The sequence below is a fragment of the Cavia porcellus genome, unplaced genomic scaffold (genome assembly GCF_034190915.1).
Source record: "Cavia porcellus strain 051 isolate PalLab524CR breed Dunkin Hartley unplaced genomic scaffold, mCavPor4.1 scaffold_14, whole genome shotgun sequence".
NCBI classification, from domain to species: domain Eukaryota; kingdom Metazoa; phylum Chordata; class Mammalia; order Rodentia; family Caviidae; genus Cavia; species Cavia porcellus.
In genome coordinates, this window is record NW_026947497.1 from 48,241,040 (window position 1) to 48,261,654 (window position 20,615).

A 20,615-nucleotide genomic window follows, 5' to 3' on the forward strand; every position below is an offset into this window, starting at 1 on the left:
AATGCTCGATATTAATTGTTGTCAACCTCACCCTCCTACAGTTTTATAAAATATTCATTTTCCCCCTATCCAAGTGCATCCATGCAATTGGTCTCCCCTTTCTCCCTGCTACATACCTCCTACCCTATAGGAACCACATAGTTACCATTTTTTCTTTCTCTTTTTTTCTTAGAAAAGTAGGAGGAGAATAAATTTAAGATCATCTTGGGAAGTTTAGCAACTTAACAAGATCTTATTTCAAAATTTAAAATTCAATAAAGTTGGGGGTGTAGCTGATGTGAAGATTTCCAGTACTGAAAACAAACAAAATCGTTTATTCCTTACTTTCTTCTCTGTTACTTTTTTTGTTGATAGCATCACTACTTTATATTATTGATTTTCTTTTCTATTGTTTAAGCCTCCATCTTCTAAATAAATCACATTGATAGAATAATGTCCCAGCCCTTCAACTTTGGAGATAGGTTTGTGTTTGAATTCTGTTACTTATGCTTAATAGCTTCAAAATCTCACCATTTCTTACTCTCATTTATCTTTGCTTCTTCATTAATAATATGAACACAATCCTAGTAACGATAAGGTTGTTTTAAAGATTAAAAGCAGTATTTGTGAATTGGAGCTAATATTTCTTCAAAACCACTTTTTGTGGGAGCTTTTTGAGCTTTTTTTTTTTTTTTTTTTTGTACCAGGGATCAAACTCAGGACCTTGCACTTGTCAGGCAGACGCTTATACCACTGAGCTAAATCCCCGGGCCTGGGAGCATGTTTTTAAAATAGTTTACTAATCAAGATAATCCATATGTTAACCAGTCAAATGGTGCTGCAGTGTTTGGAAAAGAATGAGCCATGCAGAGATGATAACTTGTCTAGAAAGTACAGAGGTGTCTAAGAGATATGACTACTTTAGAGCAGAAAGCTTTTTCGTGGAGTTCTTCTAAGACATTAATAGACATCCTTTCTCCTTTTTGTACAGCCCCAGTTCCCTCCTGATTGTTAGCAATAAATTTCCAAACAGTGGCAAGCTGACTGTATTTTCCTCAGGGCTAAAGAAGTCAGGCGAAGCCACCAGGAAGCCAGGCTTCTTTCCCACGGTGGAGATGAAGCCACGTATTTCACAGAAAGCAGAATGTCTTAGGCATGTGCCAGTCATGGAAGCAGAACACCCTACACTGACACCCTAAAGAAGAACAGGTTTATTCTGGCTTGCAGTTTGGTTGGCAGAATAAAAGGTCCTTGACCCTGGAAGTTAGGAAGCAGAATGTGCAGGGAAGAGCCAGGAACAAGAGCACAACCTCCCGAATCACACCGCCCCTGACTGCCTCTTTCAACCGGCCCGTCTCCAGCGTGAGATGTTCCGGTGTTTCAGGTCCAAAGCATCACAGATTAGTGATGTGCTCCTTGCTGAGCGTCCTCAGGAGGACTATGGTGTCATCCCCACTGTCCTGGAGTCTGCTGAGACAAGGGAATGAATCTCCCTTCCTCCTCCAGCTGACTGCCATGAGCCAGGCTCATTTCTTCTGCTCTTGATTTAAGAACCACTTAGTCCTTCCTTAAAATTGTTGCTAGCTATTTCCCTAGCAGGCCTCTTCTTGCCTGTGTTTCATCATTTCTTTTTCTGGCCCCTGTCCAGCTTTTCTGAATTGCACTTTGGAAGACACCTTGATTTGCTGTGTTTAGATTCACATTCTCGGTGAGCATTCCGGTGCGCACAACTGAAGGGGACTAACCCTAACAGAGTTTAGTAGACTGTGTGTCCCATAGGCAAGGAGGACTTTTAAAGCCTCATTTAAATTTCGTCATTGACCAATTTTCTGATTCTGTATGCGTCATTAGCCCCCAGGTACCAGATCCTCGATCTGCACAGTGGATCTATGACAACCTACTCTAACTGCCTCTGAAAATTTGAAAGCATCAAACATGTTAATAACGGTGAGGTCGTTTGGAAATATGCAAAAACAACTGCTAGGCAGTTATTTTGCAGTGGTTTGAGAAGAGACAGAGCCTTAGATAAAATGTACTGGGCCAGATAATTATTCCTGTCTTAAAAAGATCTTTCACCTCAAATATTAATCAACATCGGAGTTGTCTGAAATTCTTCCAGTGTTTTTCTGGGTTGTCCAGAGGGGTATGTTAATCCTGCCTGACACAGCCAACATCTGTCAATGTACAATCATGGGGAAAGGGACTGGTGTTTGTTATACAGAATGAAAGCAAAAAGTAAAGAAAAAGAGGAGAATTAAAATAAGGCGAACCTGCATCTACTATGCACTGCTCATAATTATGCCTATTACTGAGACAATTTCTGTCTATCTCCTGGTCTTCTCAAAGGAGAAGAGATTTGAAACAGCCCCAGAAAGAAAATTGACAATTTGGGAAGTTAACAGAGTTTTTGTTCATGTATTTGCTTTTCTGTCATTACGTATTTCTTTTTCTTCTCTTGGACAATAAACAATGGACTAAGGAGAGATTCTTTTACACTTATGCCATTTTAAACCACTTGATGTTTCTCTGAAAAACTGAACTAGAAAGGCCATAAGAAAGGAAAACAGGAATGTGTTATGTTTTCTGCACCTGTTACTGGATTTAGTAAACTGAGTATGACTTCCGTAAGTCTTCATTGATTTGAGCACTCATTCCAGCAAACAGCAAGGTAATTTATTTAATTACATCCAATTCATTGATTTTGTTAGCCTAATATATCTTTAACCTGGTCAAAAATTTTGTCTTTTGTCAAATTTCCTTCAGTTGTTCTATCATATAGTCATCATGTCATAGTATTCTAATACTACAGCTGGGATTCTAGAGAATAATTACTTTGTGAGGTCACTCAAATAGATCACTAAATAGATTGTGAAATGAAACAAAGTCCACCAATTCTATTCATAACTAGTATGTGTCCAATGGAAGGGGCAGACTGACACCCAGGACGAGTCATAGTCATGAAATGAGAAGACAAGCAATCTCAGATGGGTGCTGCAGATGCCACAAATCAGCGTGGTGACAATTACAAGAGGCACATTTGTGAGGTTGGGGACTTTGAAGTAATTTTATTCCTTACAGATAAATCAAAGAGATTAACCAGATAGATAACTGTTAAACAGATAAGATTAGGCAAACTATCACACACTACCTTTGGTCACCTCTGTTTTTGTAGATCGAGTTACACTGGAACCAAAATGCACCCATCCGTTTGCCTGTCGCCTGTGATTGACATGGTGCAATAGTACATCTGAGTAGTAGAGACTAAGAAAACACTGTACACAAAGTGCTATTTGCCCATTATAGCAACGTCTTGCTGACATTTGAAGTTGACAGATAATTAAAAATGAAACAAACCCATAATTCACTCCATCTTCTTTCTTTGTGGAATAAAATTCAGTATTGATTCATATTAACTGTGTTTTAGTTGTTATTATTTTTATTAAGTATAAAATCTGAAAAAAAAAAGCAGTTTTCAACTTACCTATCTAAATGCACGAGAGTATTTCCTTAAAGTATTTCCTTTTGTCAAGTTTAAGGGTATGGAGAATATTGTCAAGTTTAAGGGTGTGGAGTGTTTCTATAAAGTCTATAAATGTTATAAACATCTCGTTATTAGTCATTATCCACATTCATTAATTGTTTACTCAAATATTGAGCAAAGAAATGTTTGTGTATGTTTATTAACATTTTGTAGATTTAAAAAACCTTGCTCATATTGTCTACCTAAAATTTATCTTTCTGATAGTTTATCTTTCTAATAGTTTTAATAACTTGATAGCCTGATGTAGGGAATTAGAGTTCTTCTCACATCATCTTTTCTCATACTTTCCAGTTCTTGTACAGCTGCTCCAGAGCAGAGTGAGGACAAACATTACTGTCCTCCATAAGACCTTGCCGTGATCAAAACGTCCACTCCTAAGGAAAGGTAATCTTCGGTGACCCTCCAATTGCAGAGTCCAGAAATAGCAACTACACTTATGTGAGCTTTTGGCAAGAGTTTTGCAGGACAGAAATGGCTCCCTCAGGTAAGTGAGGTGTATTCACCGACTGAGGAAAGAAATTGCTCTCAATGTAATGATTCTGAGCTTTTTGATGGAAGTCTGAGAGGATAGTGGAGAAGGATGAGTAATGACATCTCAGGGACAGTTTAAGTGAATAGCTTTTGAGACTAAAGTGACTATCTGAGTGAAAGCACTCTGGGGAGAGATGGTAATTGGAATCAGTCCTCATACAGATCAGCTTTGCAGCTCATCTGCACCTTGATTTGCATGAGGCGTTGCCATGGAGAATTCTTTGAGCCCCTTAGCATCTCCTGATCCTTGCTATTTAAAAGTGAGAAAGCTGGTATATGATCTAACAGGTGTTGCTACCATCCTGATAATTATTTCTTATGATATCCTGACTTAACAAAGCCATAGCATTACTTTCAAGGATAGGAATAAAATGAACATTATAAAAAATGTAAGAGTGGTAGGTAGAGAGTGCTGAGTTAGGGTAGATGAGATGTGATAAAAACACAATGAATGTTTAAATAACATTTAAAATATTGTGATAGAAGAAACAGGGCCATTAACCCACCTTGCTTTGAACATAATGGGCCTATTGTTGTTTCCATGTTCTGAAGCAGCCCTGGGAGTCCTGCTTCATGTTCTCAAGGTCCCAAATCAGTTCAAAAATGGGTACAACAATTTCTGTCAAGCAAAGACACTATGGTGTGTCCGCATCTACCTTCTGCAAGGCATCTGGTACCATGTGACCTTGGGCTGTTCTCCAAAGTCAAAATATCCATGCAAGATAAGCACTTTGGATTGATTCAGACACGGAGACAACCAAAACGGCACAGCTGAGGACACGGATGAAAGAAGACATCCAGAACTGCTTCACGATGTGGCCAGAAGGATGGGTTAATGGTCTTCAAGACAGTGGTAACTGTTCCACATTGCACTTCTCCGGTGGTTAAGGAGATTTAAAATCTCCTCATGTGGCTTTTAATGTACGAAGTGTTCTTTCCTTGTCATATGTATTGCTTTTTTGTTTTAATTAGCTCAAAGTGTTTTTCAAATGTGTAAGAAACATTCTCCAGATAACACTGGCCTGCTGGGCTTTTCCCTTGCATTTTTTCTCATAATCTTGCTCTCAAAATACTTGTGTAAAATAAAAATATTTACTTTTGATGTATGTGTATTTATCAATATTTCATTCTATGCTGGACACTTTCTCATGTCTATTTATAAACAACAGGGTATTATATTTCACATTTTCATATCCTTAACACATCAAAATTTCACCTGTGCAAGTACAAGAGAGCATCAAATGTATTTTTCAGTAAGCTTCTAGTTTTTCAAAAAGTTGCATAACACTGTTTTCTGAACAATCTCTCTGTTCTCATTGCTCGGGCTCCATCTGGGAAGATAATGACCTCACCAGGCAGGGAAGTTTTCCAATATATTTTTTCTATTTTCTAATTTAATTTTTGTGCTCCATACCATATATTTATTGCATGTCTATAAGTTGAGTGTCTGCTGGCCTTTCCACTTTAATATTTGTGAGGTGTAGATATGGTTTGTATGTATGTTTCTCTCTCTTTTTCTTCCTTTGTTTTGTAGAAGCTCATGAATTGCATCATACTTTTTTTTTTAAATCTAACTTTTGGTTTACTTTGTTTTCTTTTCCTCGGTTTTAAAGTAAACTATAGATCAGTGACCTGGAATATTTTTCTGTACCTCACATAATCCTTTAATGTTAATGTAGTTATTCAGCAATTAATTTTACGGCAGGAAGTGCTCACTGCATGTCTGAGAAGATATTTCACTTTCCTCATTGAAGGATATTTTCTGTAAATGTACATATCTGGGTTGAGAAATTTTTTCTCACATAATTTAAAAAATTTCATTGCATAGTGTTATCACACACATGTATTCTGAGGATAAGCTATTAGAAATCTTTTCTTCCTTCCCCTGTTTATGGTAGCTTTTTCCCTCTGATTGGAGTTATGCTTTTCTCTCTCTGCAGCAGAAATTACCCCTTTCTCCCTATCTTCACCCCCAGAGCTGCTGGTTATCTCCTCTCCTGGCTTGTCCTAACCACGGGCCTTTCCTCAGGAACAGCCACTGAAGGTCTCTTGAAAGCAGCTGTGGATAAACGCAAAGGATCCCTGACTCTGGGGCCAGCAGCGATTTACTGTCTGGATACTGTTCCACCTCCATTTTCAGCTGGTCGCTGAAACTGTGTGTGACTTCCTCTTACTTCTTGCCTGATGACTCTGTCTTCTTGCATCCACCAGAGAAGATACCATCTGTACTTCTTCCTTCTTTTTGTGAGGGTCAGGCCTAGACTAGATTTCTAAGCAGAAAAAGATTTGTGATGTTACAATAGGGGTAGACTTCTTTCAGCTCTAAATTCCTAGGAATAACAACCCTCTTATGATTTCTATTGTGAAATTTAGCGTCAAATGTTTACTTCCAAAATTACATTGTGGTTTTATGTTGCAATTTTAAAAATGTGGAAGTTGACAGATGAGAATCCCCATCTTCTGATGTGAAGCCTTGGTGGCCACATGGCGTTGTGACCCGCTCTCTCCCTGGGGTTGTTTCCAGAGGACCTCGAGAAGAGCGGACCCTGAGACCTGCAGTGAAGCGGTGGAGTCATTTATTACAAAGAACCCAGAAAAGCCTTCACTAGACGGATGGACCAGGAGGAACAGGGAAGCATCAGAACCTGGATGTCTGGGTACAGCTTTTGGGCACAAGAAAGGCCAGACAGGAGCAGAGAAATTGGAAAATACATGGGAGCTGCTGCTTGCCAAGGTTCCTGTGGTGCACAGATTTTGTTATTTCTTTGTCCTTTGCATTCTAGTTCTTTGAGGCTCCTTCTAGCTTACTCAAGGACTGATCTTTTGTCCTTTGTGCTCTAGTTTCCTGAGGACCTAGGTCCTGGCCTTCAGCTTACTCAGTTTATTTGGCTGTCTCAGGGCTCTGCCCCTTGTCCTGGTCTTCTGGTCGCCTTGTGATGTGAGGTTTCAAAAACGGGTTTAGCCTTCATGATTGTTCCATTTTTAAAAAATTTTTGGCACTGAAAAATTTCTTGATGTACGTTTTGTGTGCTTCTTAACTTTGTTTTTTGCTATTTGATTTCTTTTTGCTTTCTTTTAAATGAACTATGGCTTGAAAGAAAGATATTGATTTCTGTAGATTTCATTCTGCACAGAAATTCATTTTTCTGCCTAGAGATTTTCTATTTTTAGCTGCTTCTTATATTTTGTTTCCTCCTGAAAGAGGATAATGTAGCCTAAACCTGATGAACTGGAAATGTAATTCAGCAGGAGAGGGCTTGGTTCTCATACACAGTTCCTTAGGCTTGACCCCAACCTGAAAAACTAAAAGACACCCTAACTTTCCTCATTCTCCTTTTCCAAAGTTCTCCATTTTCCTCTGATCTGAGTCCACTAAGTAATTCATCCAGAATAATGTTAACTACGATGGTGATAAAGGATATAGTTCCTTTATTTTTGTATTAACTAGAATGAAATATTTCAAAATTAAGTGTGATTTATATAGCTAATTGAAATGTCTTTTTATTTCCATATTATTGAAAATATTGATAATTTCTCTGGAATTTTCCTGTTTCATAGATACGGTTCAGTATCTATGGATATTGCTATATGATTTTCTTCACCTAGTTATCGATATTGAAGATTGTAATATGGATATAGTACTAGCCCTTAGCCACCCTGGCCTTCTTAGAAAAGGTGAGACTTCCCATGGTGCATTACAAATTGAATGTGCTATAATGTTTTCTTTGCCATTATCTTTATATCCATAATCATTAAGAATGGTTTCTACTTAGCTTTGTTCTACTACTGCCTTTGAGTTCTGAGTCTCTATTATAATTATATTTTAAAAAGTGATTATTTTCATTTTTCATTTTGTTTGTTTGTTTGTTTTGTTTTTGAGATAGGATCTCACTATTTAGGGCAAGCTGAACTTGGACTTTTTTTTGTGGCCCAGGCCTCAAACAAACAACAGTCCTCCTGCCTCAGCCTCCTGAATGCTAGGATTACAGGTCTGTGTTGCCAGGCGTGGTTTCTTTTCTATTTTTTAATATTGTCACTAGCATCATCATCTTTCTTTTTTCTTTTTCTTTTTAGGTATGGAAGAAAACATAATCATTTGAACTTTTGATTTTGGGGAAAATAACTTTATAATGATACTTCAGAATAACAATGTTAACTTGGTAATATTGTGCAGTATTTTTGGTTTCAATTTTAAGTTAAATTTTTTCAGAAAGACATTTCATACAAATTTTAATTGCCTCCAATTAGAGTTGGGCAAAATATTCTCTCAAGATTCTGTTAATTGGGCTGGTGGTTTAGTTCAGCAGCACAAGTGCCTGCCTTGCAAGCATGCAGTTGTGAGTTTGATCCCCAGTACCAAAGAAGAAGAAGAAGAAGAAGAAGAAAAAGAAGAAGAAGAAGAAGAAGAAGAAGAAGAAGAAGAAGAAGAAGAAGAAGAAGAAGAAGAAAAGATTCTGTTAATTTCTTTTCTATGAAAGATTTTACTAATTTCTTTTCTATGGTTGTTTTCACAAAAACAATCTAATATTTTATATTTAAAATTTTACTGCTTTCTTGATATACTAATGATCTATATATTTTGTTATATTTTAAAGAAAAACAATTATTAGATATTTTTATTCTATTAACCTGATTTTTAATCTCTAAAAATCTATGTTTATATTTTGCAAATCCATCCATTTACTTTCCAAAGGATTGCTTTTTTATTTTAAAGAAAAAAAAAGCAATAGAAATAATGGTGCAGAATTTCAAAACAAGCTATTATGGAGTCAACAGTGGTTAATACTTTGAACATGTTATCTTCAAGTAGTTGCTCAGATTACAAGATATAGGCACACAAAATATTCTTTTACCTAACTGTGGAAACAGGTGCTTGTTATATTGATGGTACACACCTGCCTCAGAGCAATACTTTCCTTGTGTTACATGTTTGTTCAAAGCTTAGTACTTACTTATAAACTGTATTGTTTTGTGATATTCTTTCCATATACCAAATATATTTGTAATATTTGCTTTTACTTAAACAAATTAGCCTTAAAACAATGTAGTTACATGGACGTAACTATATTTAATTATGAGGAAAAATATACTTATTGAACATGATTAGGTACCAAATATGTGTGCATGTATATGTACATATAAAAAGATATTTCTTTTTAGCTTTATATGAAAGAAAGAAGCGTTTTCATGAAAGAGAAAGTAATAAAGTAGAAATGAATGTGCCACAGTTCTAGTTTTGATTCTTTAATATTCTCTCTGGCTTAGCTGGCCTGAGCATCCTTAGCCTGAGGATAACACCTTCTCCTCTAACTGCTGCATGCTCCTGGTCCAGCCCTCCAGGGGAAGGAGGAATGAAAAGATGAAGGCCCCGCCTGGCTAGAACAAGGAGCGCCTGATCTTACTTGAAAGCTGTATGTGTCTCTGAATTCCTTAGGGTGCCGAGGTTGGATTGTATTAAATCCTGATGAGAACAGAAAGAATAAACGATTCTGGATACCTGTCACTCTGTTTACTTTGGTGACAATCTGAGGATTAGAAAATTTAATAGGATTTTAAGTTTTCCCTCCCTCAACTACTCAGCTAACTCTCTTGTATTGATTTGGTCTATGTGGAATGAAAATTAGAAAAAAAAAAAAAAGCCATACAGGGTTAAGTGACAGCTTGTGACTTCTGGTTGAAAGTTATTCTTCTGACATTTCCAAGTATGGTTTCATGGAGTGTGCGGCAGGACCACCTTGATCTACGCACCCCCACAATTTCCCCAATCTCATTTGTCCCCTGCCTCATCCTGATATGAGAAGCTGGGTAATAACAGCAATAACAGCTAAGTACTGGTCACTGATTTGGTGGCACTAATTTATGTTTTCCATTTAAATCCATTTGGGTTTTGCAGCAAACCAGTAGGTCCTGCTGTGGTGGTCGGCTAAACAATGACCTCCCAAAGAGATCCAACCCTTAGTAACTGGAACCTCTGAATGTGGTATTACATGGGAAGGAGGAATGGAGAGATGTGAACAGAATTAAGACTGCCACCAGCTCTGCACTACAGAGGGTGTCCTGGAAGATCCAGAAGGATCCAGTGTAATCCTAAGTGTAGAAGGGACAGGCAGGGACAGAGAGAATCAGAGATGCACCCTGCAGGTGAAGGAGGAGCAGGGCACAGGAGAAATCCAACGGACTACCCACAGTGAGGGGAGCCAGAGGAGCTGGAATTGGATTTTGGTGAGTTTTCTTCTGGGGATGCAGGCCTCACTTGTATTCTTACAGGAGAGGTGAAGCAGCTCTTCTACCTGGGCGTTCACTTTGTTCATGAAGTCTTCCACTTCGTGACCCAATTATCTCCCAAACACTCCATCTGCTAATGTTGCTTTAGACATCAGGATTCTGCTTCTGAAGGTTGAGCAAATGCAAATGCCCACAGCGCAGGGGAAAATGTGATGAGGAACTGACTTCCTACCAGAAACAGTAGCGAGCAGGAGTGTGTGTGGTCTGTGGGAAAGAAACCTGGATAATGTACACGCATGCCCCATGCATGAGTGGAAATATCACCCAGGACTCCATCAATGTCCACAGTTAATCTGTGTCAATAAATTCTTTAAAAATGTTCAATGAAAAAATGAAGCCAATTAAGAATTAAATTATACGATAAACACAGGGACAAAAAGATGTGAGATAAATGGAAAAAATTGCAAAACGTAAATGAAATCACAACAGCAACTGCTCTAAGTGTAGATTAAATGCTCCAGTGGAAAAGCAAAGATCCCTGGTTATAAAAGGAAAAGGAAAAGGAAATCCAATACAATGCTTCACATGAGAGAACTACTTTAGGGTGAAGTACATAAATAAGTAGAATTTAAAACGATGGAAAAAGATACGCTGTGCAAACAGCAGCTATAAAGAAGCCGGTGTCGCTGCTTTAATGTTAGTGCACTTTAAATCAATTGCATTAAAGACAGAGCGTCACTTTTCCTGTTGATAAAATGCCCAGTGTATAAGCTTTAACAATTATAAATGCATATGTATATAAAACAGAATCCCGAGCAAATTCAACAAAAACTTACAGAGTGTAAGGAAATTACCTACTCAACAGTCATGAGTGGTGATCTCAATATTCCTTTCTCAGTCATCGACAAGGGGACAAATGTTAAGGCCCATAAAGACACATGAGGCTTAGGCAAATTATAATCCAACTGGACCTGACATAGAGACCTTTTCCACTGCACAATGGCTCAAGCCACAGATTTTTCAGTGCACAGGGGTCATTCTCTGGGATAGATCTTACACTTTGACATAGACAAGTTTTAATAACTTGGAGTGGTTTAAATCATACTACGTCTTTTCTCCTGCTACGGCAGTGTACATTGGTGAAAAAAAATATAGACAAGGGAGTCTGTTCTTAGAGGTAAATTTATAACCTTATGTACTTACACTTGAAAGGAAAAAAAGTTCAAAAATCAACAATCTGTTTCTACTTTAAGAAGCTAGGAAAGGGTTAGGTAGGTAATTGAGCAGCATAAGTACCTACCTGGCAAGTGCGATGTCTGAGTTCAGTTCTCAGTTTACACACACACACACACACACACACACACACACAAACACACACAGCCAGAAAAATAAAATTATCAAATCAAATACCAAAAAATAAGATAGAAATTGATAAAATCATGGTGAAAATCAAAGAAATAGAAAAGAGGAAAACAGAGAAAAATCAATGAAGCCAAAAGTTATTCCTTTTATTTATTTATGTTTAAAAAAATTCAACACAGTTTGTAGGTAGAAAAGTTCTAATTTTAGTATCTGTGCTGCTGGGGTGAGCACTGTAGGTAAAAAAATAAAACAAAGAAGTCTCAACCATTTGGATGTTGGCTGTGATCTCGCCTCTGTCAAACATAGATTACGGATGTTGGTAAAACTTCAGTGAGAAATTTGGGGATCACTAATTGGTCACTAATGTTTCATATTTTATTTAGAACACTGGGGCCTTATAGTTTAAGAGCAATTGTCTATGCAGCCAGGACGTGGGAGCAGCAGACTGGCTCCAACTTCATGGAGTGACAGAGGAGGGGAGACCTAAGCAGATCCCAGCCTCCTGCAGTAGAGTTTTAGGAGAACGTGCAAGAGAGCTTGAGAAAATTCACATATTCTGCATGTCCTCAAGGAAGGTTTGGGGGCTGGGGGTAAAACTCAGGGGTGTGGTACCTGCCTGCAGGCGTGAGGTCCTGAGTTCAATTCAAGTAAAAGAAAGAAAGAAAGAAAGAAAGAAAGAAAGAAAGAAAGAAAGAAAGAAAGAAAGAAAGAAAGAAAGAGAGAGAGAAAAAAGAAAAGAAAAGAAAAGAAAAGAAAAGAAAAGAAAAGAAAAGAAAAAAGAAAACAGAAGATTTTGGAACCTAAGAAACAGTTAGCAAGAAGATTTTCATACTTTGGCTACAGACTATCCTGGAAGAATTGTGTGTTAGAGTCTTGGTCCCCAGAAGATGCTCTTGAGAGAGGATGGAGGCCTAATGAATGGTTTTAGACTCCCGCTGTGTGCTCCAGAAGGGCAGTGAGGGTGCCAGGCCCTCCTTCCCCTTGATCCCCATTTATTAGATCATTGATTTTAGATTCCTAAGGGGCACAACCCTGGCCACAGGCCCAAGGCAACAGGGCCAATTAGTCCCAGACTGCAGCCTCTAAGCCGTGAGCCTAAGTGAACCCTTGCCCTTCACACTGATTGATCCCAGGTATTGGGATCAATATCCCATTCAGAGGGATGGGAAGCCCCATGGCTTCTTGAAGGACATGGAAGAGCCCCATGGACTCTTCTGTGGCTTTTTGAAGGACATGGGGAGATTGTTTTTTGCTGTGGGAAACACAGTTTGTACATTTAAGTTCTCTGAATGCAGAAACAGCAATTGTGACATAATGGGTCAAATTCCTCTTGTTTTCCAAGAAGTGCTGAGATGTATTAATGGACTATTTAACACTGCACAAACAGGTCATAGCGCAGGATCCTGGGTTCTGGTCATGGTTTCCTCATCTTTAGAAGCTAATTATTCTCTACTTTCCTCTAATTCTGTAAAACACTGCTGCCATTCCGATGCTCGTGTCATAGGAAGTATGTGGAAGGGGATTTGCCAACATTGTACATTTTGTAAATATTGTGAAATGTTATTTCTTTCTCTACAAATTAATCATTATCCATTTGGAGGTAAGGGATTTTTTTGGAATCTTTTTACTTGACTTTTATTTTTCTTACAGTCTATAAACTTTGGAAGAATCTTTCAAATTGTTACAGAAATGTACTATTTTACAGCTTATTTGTAAAAATATGAGCTGGGAGATTGTACAGTTTGTTAAATTCTGTAAAATTTTATGTCTTCATAAGCTTCCCTAGTCCTGACATATGACAATAAGCTCATCCTTTTCTGAAGTTTGTACTTGGGAGCCAGGGATATGGCTCAGTGGCACATAAATTAAATCCCTGGTATCAAAAAAAATAAAGAAAAGAAATTTGTACTTGGATCTTTCCACAGTTACAGTGATGAACTCTGCTCCTATTCCCCTTCGAAATATGCTTTCAGCTAGTTCACCCTAAACTGCAAGTGCTTGAAAGTGGCCTTAACTCAGGTCCACCTGGTATACTTGTAATTGCAGCTTCCAGACAGGCTGAGACAGGAGGATCAAAAGTTTGAGTCTGACCTGGCACCTTGGCAAGAGCCTGTGTGGAAAAAGGAAAAAAAAAAAAAAAAAGGAAAAAGGAGTGAAGATGTAGCTTAGTGTAGAGCCCTGGGGGTTCAATCTGCAGCCTTAGAGTCTCAAGAAGAAAGAGAAGAAGCAGAAGAATGGGAAGAAGAGGAGGAGGAGGAAGAAGAGGAACGGAAGGGGATAGGAAGCAGAAAGAGGAGAAAGAGGAACAAGAAGAAGAAGAGAGGGGAGAATAAGGGAAAGGAATAAGAAAAATAAAAAGATGGAGAAGGAGGAAGAGAAGAAGAAAGATAAAACAAACAAACAAACAACAACAACAACAAAAACCCCTCAGCATTGCAGGCGCCCTAAGCATCCCGGTGGGAAGGAGTGGGCTGCTGGCTCGCAGAGACGAGGTTTGCACCCGCGTACCACTAATATTCTGACTTAGCAATTCTAGGGTGGGGCTTGGACACCTGTACTTTTCAACACTGCGGGTGGCCCTTATTTAGAATCAGGGATCTGAGGTCTGGAGCACAGGGGTGCCAGGCGTCTGTCACCTGTGAGGGACCCGAACAGTGCTCCATCTGTCCATCTGCCTGGCATACCTGCATCCTAGTGAAAGGCCCAGGGTCCCTATCCTCAGCACCAGCCCTCACCGAGCTGGAAGCCACACGGGAAGCACGAGTCACCGGCTCTCTCCCGAGAGAGGACATCCACTCAGCACACTGGTGTTATTGTCATCTTTGCCTTTCTCACCTGCGTCTTCGTGTTGGTGAAACTGCTCACGTTGTTAAGCGGTTATTTCTGAACTATTCCTCGAGGCAGCTCTGTTTTCTTCCTTCTGCAAGTTGCTGCTTCCAGAGAGGTACAATCTGATGGAGATATGATTGAATTTCTTAGCACTTCGTGCATTCAAGCGAGGTCTTTATGCTAACTCATGAGTGCTTGAAGAAGTTATGAGAAATAGTAGTGCTTTCAACTGCTTGTATCTATGTTTGTGACTAAAAAATTGCAGTTCATAAGAATTTATTTGAAAGCATTGTACTTTCCTCTAGGATTTAAAGACAACTCTTAGGAGCGTGTAGCCATATAAGTCAGATATCATGTTACCATGTAGGAGACCTCCCAATTATATCACACCATCACTGTCCTTCAGTGCATCAGCTGTAAAATTCACATGGCTTTGTACAGCCTGGACTCTCCATGCTCAGCTCTGTCCCCTATGTGGATATACAGGGAATTTCTTTGCCCGATGATAATGAAGGTTATTGACTTCAAGCAAAAAACAAAAACAAATATAAAACTGTTCTTAAAGTCTCAAACCTTAGGAATGCAATGCTTTGCAAAACAGAATCTGTGAAATAAGGGTTTTTATTTTAACAAATAAATATAATAATCAGCTATCCTTTATAAAATGCACATTTTTATCAACTGGCTTCTAAGTGCCAAGCTGTATTCTAGACATCTTCAGATCCAATATTTCAGTAAGTTCTTGTCAGAAATCCAAGTTAGTCCATTAGAACAACAACAAGACTCCCATGGTCACTGGCACCTCCTGTGCTTTGGAAGGAGTAGGGCATTAGCAGAGCTGCTGAATTGGAGTAACAGATGTGGCTTCAATAGCTGCTGCTGGACTAGGTCTCCTCCTGTCTTCTTCTAAAAGATCAACATAATTATCATGCCGCTAGTTGTTTGGAAATAGAAGGGTCCGGAAGAGGAGGACAGAATATTCCATTTTCTTATCCTGGTCATGCTAGTATGTGCTGTGCGATACCGAAGAATTCCCTGAAACACCTGAAGTCCCTCAGAAGGCACTGCCTGGGGTCACAGGGGCAGGTGTGCAGCCTTGGGAGGAAATGGAGTTTCAGTCCAGGAAGAAAAGGGTTCCCCTGAGGTTTCCTTTACCCTTATTTTCATTGCACAGATGATGAGATGAAAATCTGGGGAGAGAGGCCCTGGGTTGCTCTATTAATTCTCCCTGGAGGTCCTTTGGGTGCACAGATATTTGGAAATTCTTTAAAAATTGTATTTAAGCTCATGGAAGAATAAGAATATAGTGACAGAGAATGTCAGAAATCTTAAGATTGCCGCTGTGCTCCTCCCAGCCACATCCTAATGTCACCACACAACGTCCTCTTCACAGGGCGCCCGTGCTGATTCAGGGAACTCAGCGAGGGTGGAAACTGTTTCTCAAGGGACCCTGTGGGAACCAGAGATGGGAAAGCGTTAACCTTGGTGTTTGTTCTCATCCATGTCCTTGAGATTTAAGAAAAGAGGGGATAGATTTTAGGGAGGAACGGACCTCCTTTACTTCTTTCATGCTTATAGAATCCAAGATCTGATACAAAAAGTAAACAATAGAACATCTTGCCCAATGTTAATTTCGTTTAAAGGTGCACTGCCTTGGCGACTTGGCTGAATTTCTTCCTTACCCTAATCTTATTTTCCTTTGACAATAAGAGGCTAGAGGTGTCTCTTCTGATGCCAACTCAAAGTGGGTAGGTCAGAGACCATCAGAGCAACCCTGGACACCCTCTAAAGCCATTCCAATCCCATCTGAATGCTAAGGGACTCAGCCCGAGAACCATGACAAGGACCTGAAAGACCCATAAAAGGAGGCTCATCTGAATTTTTGGAAAATCTCCTCCTAGCCATGGAAAATATGTGACTATTCCATCCTTTAATTAATCTCTTCCTCCCTTCACTGTTGTGAAAGCCCTATATCAATTGCCTGCAGACTCTACCACAGAGTTCCGCCCTCCCCACCCCTCCTGTCCTCCTGGCTCTCCACTCTGCCTTCTGCAAAGATCCCTGTAGGACACAGAGTGTAATCTTCAGACAAGGACTGGAGATTCTCCCTCCTGCATTTCTAAACCTGAGCTAGATTTTTAAAAAGGCAACCACAAACTGCAGACAAGCTTCCTGCTAACATCCAAAGTGCCTTCATTACTGCCAAATTGGATTGCTTTTATGTCCAAAAGCAAGTTTATGGGAAGTAACAGCATTATTCTTTATCTTAACTCCTAGCACTTTGTTCATCAAAAGTTGGGCATATTTGTTGCCTTAGAGGCAGCCAACTTGGAGCTGTGGAAATAAGTATAAAACATAGAATTAAGGGATAGAAATTATGTAGCTAAAGTACCCTGTTCAATTACTCCAGCTTATGGTTTATTTAAAAGTCAAACAAAAGTGATTGTAAACACATAAAAGTGATAGTAAAACTTGTAATATAGTAAAATTGTAAAAATTGTAGTATTCTTAAATCTTATGTTACTTCTAAATATATTTGTAAAGATAAATAAGATAAATACCTCATAAAAGCAATATTTTCATTCAGGTAAGAGATAGTGCTGTGCCTCCACCTCCCAGGGTGTTGGTATTCAGGCATACACCACCACACGTGGGCAGTTTTGTTTTTGTCTTTGTTTTGTTTTTTTTTGTTTGTTTGTTTGTTTTTGTTTTTGATACTAGGGATCCAACTTACCACCTTGCACTTGCCAGGCAGATGCTTGTGACACTGAGCTAAATCCCCAGACCTTCCAGTTCTATTTTTTAAGATAGGTTTTTTCCTTCTATTTTGTTCTCATTTTGATTGACAAATGACTTAAAAAGAAATCCCCCCCCCAAAAAAAACACTTATCTTGCCTATCACTGTTTGAAAAACTTCAGAATGTTTAGTATACACTGGTCCTTAGTAGTAGAATACTTTGTTCTTCTTGTGTTACATTAATTTTTATTAAGTTATTCTTTTAGACTCACTTGTTATATTCAGAAATTAGGTACATTTAGAAAAAGAATGATTTTGAAAAGTATTAGTTTAATGCTTCAAACAAGATACCAAGTAATACTTTGCTGTGAGTCAAAGCAGGGGTTATTTTTATTTTTATACATTAATTCATTCAACAAACCTTTCAGGGAGTTTAAACACCCAAATGATACAATAAAGATCTATGCTTAGATAAATCATCATCCCTCTGGTTCTTGGCACCCTGCATTGACCAAACTCCTCTGCGGGAGTCATGCTTATGTTGCTAGGTAAGCTATTAGTGTTTAGAAAAAAAGAGACAGATATAAAAGTATTGGAGTTTTGATTTGTTGTTGTTGTTGTTGTTGTTGTTATTGTTGTTTAACTGTCTGGAGAATTTTGTATGTTGGGTTATAGAAGCCTTGAGTTTTCTGAAATCTTTCTGTAAATGTAATTGCAACCAGTTCCCTTCAGATGGATATGGCTGGTTGTCATTTATCTTGTAATAACCAGAAGATTCTACACTTGAACTCATGATTGAGAAGAGCTGTCTGCTCTAATCTGAGGTATTATGGTCATTGTGACAGATGGGCAATTTAAAAATTATCATCAAAGCTCTTTTGGGGGGCAGGGTGTGACTGTCCTGGATACTTTATGGCTCCTTGGCCTCTTCTTCTGTGGAGCTGTACCCCTGGAACACTCTAGAACACCATGACTTCATCTTTGCTGCTGCATGCCTTTCCACTGTGATGTTTCTGTCCTGGAGCCCACCACGGACTAAATCTTCTGAAATCGTGAGCCAAATTAAACCCTTCTTCCTTTGAATTTCACTGTCAAGCATCGTGTCTCAGAGAACGCTGCCATGCAGCTCAGGCTGTTTCTGTGAGGGGCAGGCTGCATGCAGACAGGCATCCCATAATACAATGCAGCTGGGCAATTCCTACGGCCCATGATGGCCAAGCTGTTATCACGTCATCGCTCAATTTGTTCCCAGTGTTTGTGGTGAAGCTGGTGTCCACAGCCTATTGTGTTGGTGACAGTAAAAGCATATGACACAAGCTGGTTGTGGTGGTGCATAGCACCCTGCACTCTGGGAGGTAGAGGCAGAAAGATCCAAATTTAGAGGTGAATTAGAGGTCTCAGGGAGGAAAAGAAACAGCCATGGCATTAAAAGAGATTAATAAAAAAGGAATGGGAACGTTAAATAGTCAATACTATGTTAAATTTCTAGTCGTGCAAAAAATAAAATTAGCACACAATGATATAATAATGTGCATGCATAGTGCTTTGATGAAAAACAACTGTGTTATAGTATGCTTCTTGCCCTTATTTAGAAGATATTCCTATTTATATGGGAAAGTTACTGAAAAAGAGAGTGTAGTGTTATGCCAGAGGTAGACTCACGCGTTTCTGTTTGCTGCCTTCCTTGACGGCAGCAGATGACCACACGGGGAGACTGACCGCATCATCTGTAGTCGTGTAGGCACGTATGATGTGTACGCGGTGCTAAAATTCACGCATTTCGCAAACTGTGTCTCCTGTCACTGAGAGACGAGTAGCGGTAATACAGCTGTATTTTATTTACTTTGAAGCTTCCTTTGTTCCACTTGAAAAATAAGTGCAAGTTTTTTAAGTCTGCAATCAATATGGGCTTGCAAAGACAGCTAATTTTACCTGATCCTTTCATATGTGTAAATTCTAACTCTTTTCACCCTACCTTCAATGACTAAAACTTCTGCTTCTTTGTTTCTCAGCCCCTGTAACCCTGAGTGTTCTCCCCGGTGAACACTCCCTGGTGTTGTTTACCCGCTTTATATTCTGGGTTTTAGGCTTAAAGTATATGTGTTTACATGTATCTCTTGTGTGTGTGTTTGCATACCTACGTATACGTTAATGTAGATTTAAAAACTTCTGTTTTTTGAGGTTTCTTTTCCTTGATAAATAAAAAGTATAAATTTTCATAAAAAGCCTTTTTGGAGTCCAGAAAATGACCACGTAGAATGAAATTTGTTAAAAAGAGTTTCTAATTTTTCGTCTGGAATAAATGCCACTTGCTCTTGAATTTTTTAATATGCTACTGGATGGACTTGCTCATATTTTAGTTAAGATTTTCTCAGTTATTGGAAAGAGACCAGCACCTCTTTGTTTTCAGTCTTTTCATGTTATAATAGGAATGTAACTATACTTCATTGAAACACAGAAAATCGAAAATGATAAATTATCAGATTTAAAAAGTTCTGCACAGCAAAGCAGACAGCCAACAGGGTGAGAAGACAGCTTATAGAATAATGGAACAAAATTTTGCCATCTATTTCTGACACAGAGGAGTAATATCAAGAATATGTAAAGTACTCAAAAATTAGACCTCCTAGAATAAAAACCCCAATCAAAACATGGGCAAATGAAATGAACAGACACTTCCCAGAAGGACAACTGGCCAATAACTACGTGGGAAAAATGCTCAAAATTGCTGGCTATTAGAGAAATGTAAATTAAAATGACAATGAAATGTCAACTAACTCCAGAAAGAATGGCCAGTATAAAAAAAATCAATAATCAATGTCAACTGGAATGTGAGGAAAACAGAACTCATCTGTATTGTTGGTATGAAGGAGCACTAGCATGATCACTATGGCAATCTGTGCAGAGATTTCTCAAAAATCAAAATGTAGACATTTAATCTGACCCAGCTATTTCTCTTCTGAGTATCTTACTGAAAGAGTTGAAGACATCACTTTGCACTGGTACATGCACACCTATGTTTATACAGCACAACTAATAATAGCTAAATCTTGGAAGTAGTCTACACGCCCATCAGCAGATGAGTGAATAAAGAAAATGTAGTATTTTTTCACACTGAAGTACTGTTCTGCCATGAAGAAGGATAAACTTGACTCATTTTTTAGGAAAATGGACACACCGTGAAACTATCTTGTTAACAAGTAAGTAAAAGAATTAGACATACAAGCTCAAATGTAGTATGGTCGGTCTTGTGTGAGAACAAAATCAAAATGGATAATAGGAGGTAAGGAGACAGATCTTTCTCAGGTAGGAAGGGTGTCAAGGGGTGTAAGGAAGGGAAAGAGAATGATAAAAGGAATTTAAGTATGCTCTGTACAGGTACCAGCTCCACACAAGGAATGGAAACATTAT

At 38.7% G+C, this 20,615-nt stretch overlaps 1 long non-coding RNA gene across 2 annotated transcripts; it reads left to right on the plus strand.

The window, feature by feature from the left end:
* Positions 1-5,758: 5,758 nt before the first annotated feature.
* LOC106029173 (uncharacterized) lies at positions 5,759-12,353 on the plus strand. Of its 2 annotated transcripts, none has more exons than XR_001202841.2 (3): positions 5,759-6,785; positions 7,936-8,040; positions 8,126-9,308. It is a non-coding gene; the product is annotated as an uncharacterized LOC106029173 (long non-coding RNA). The 2 variants fall into 2 exon arrangements; XR_001202840.2 differs by lacking the exon at positions 8,126-9,308 and adding an exon at positions 9,317-12,353 and having other exon boundaries at positions 6,141-6,785.
* The last annotated feature ends 8,262 nt before the right edge of the window (positions 12,354-20,615 follow it).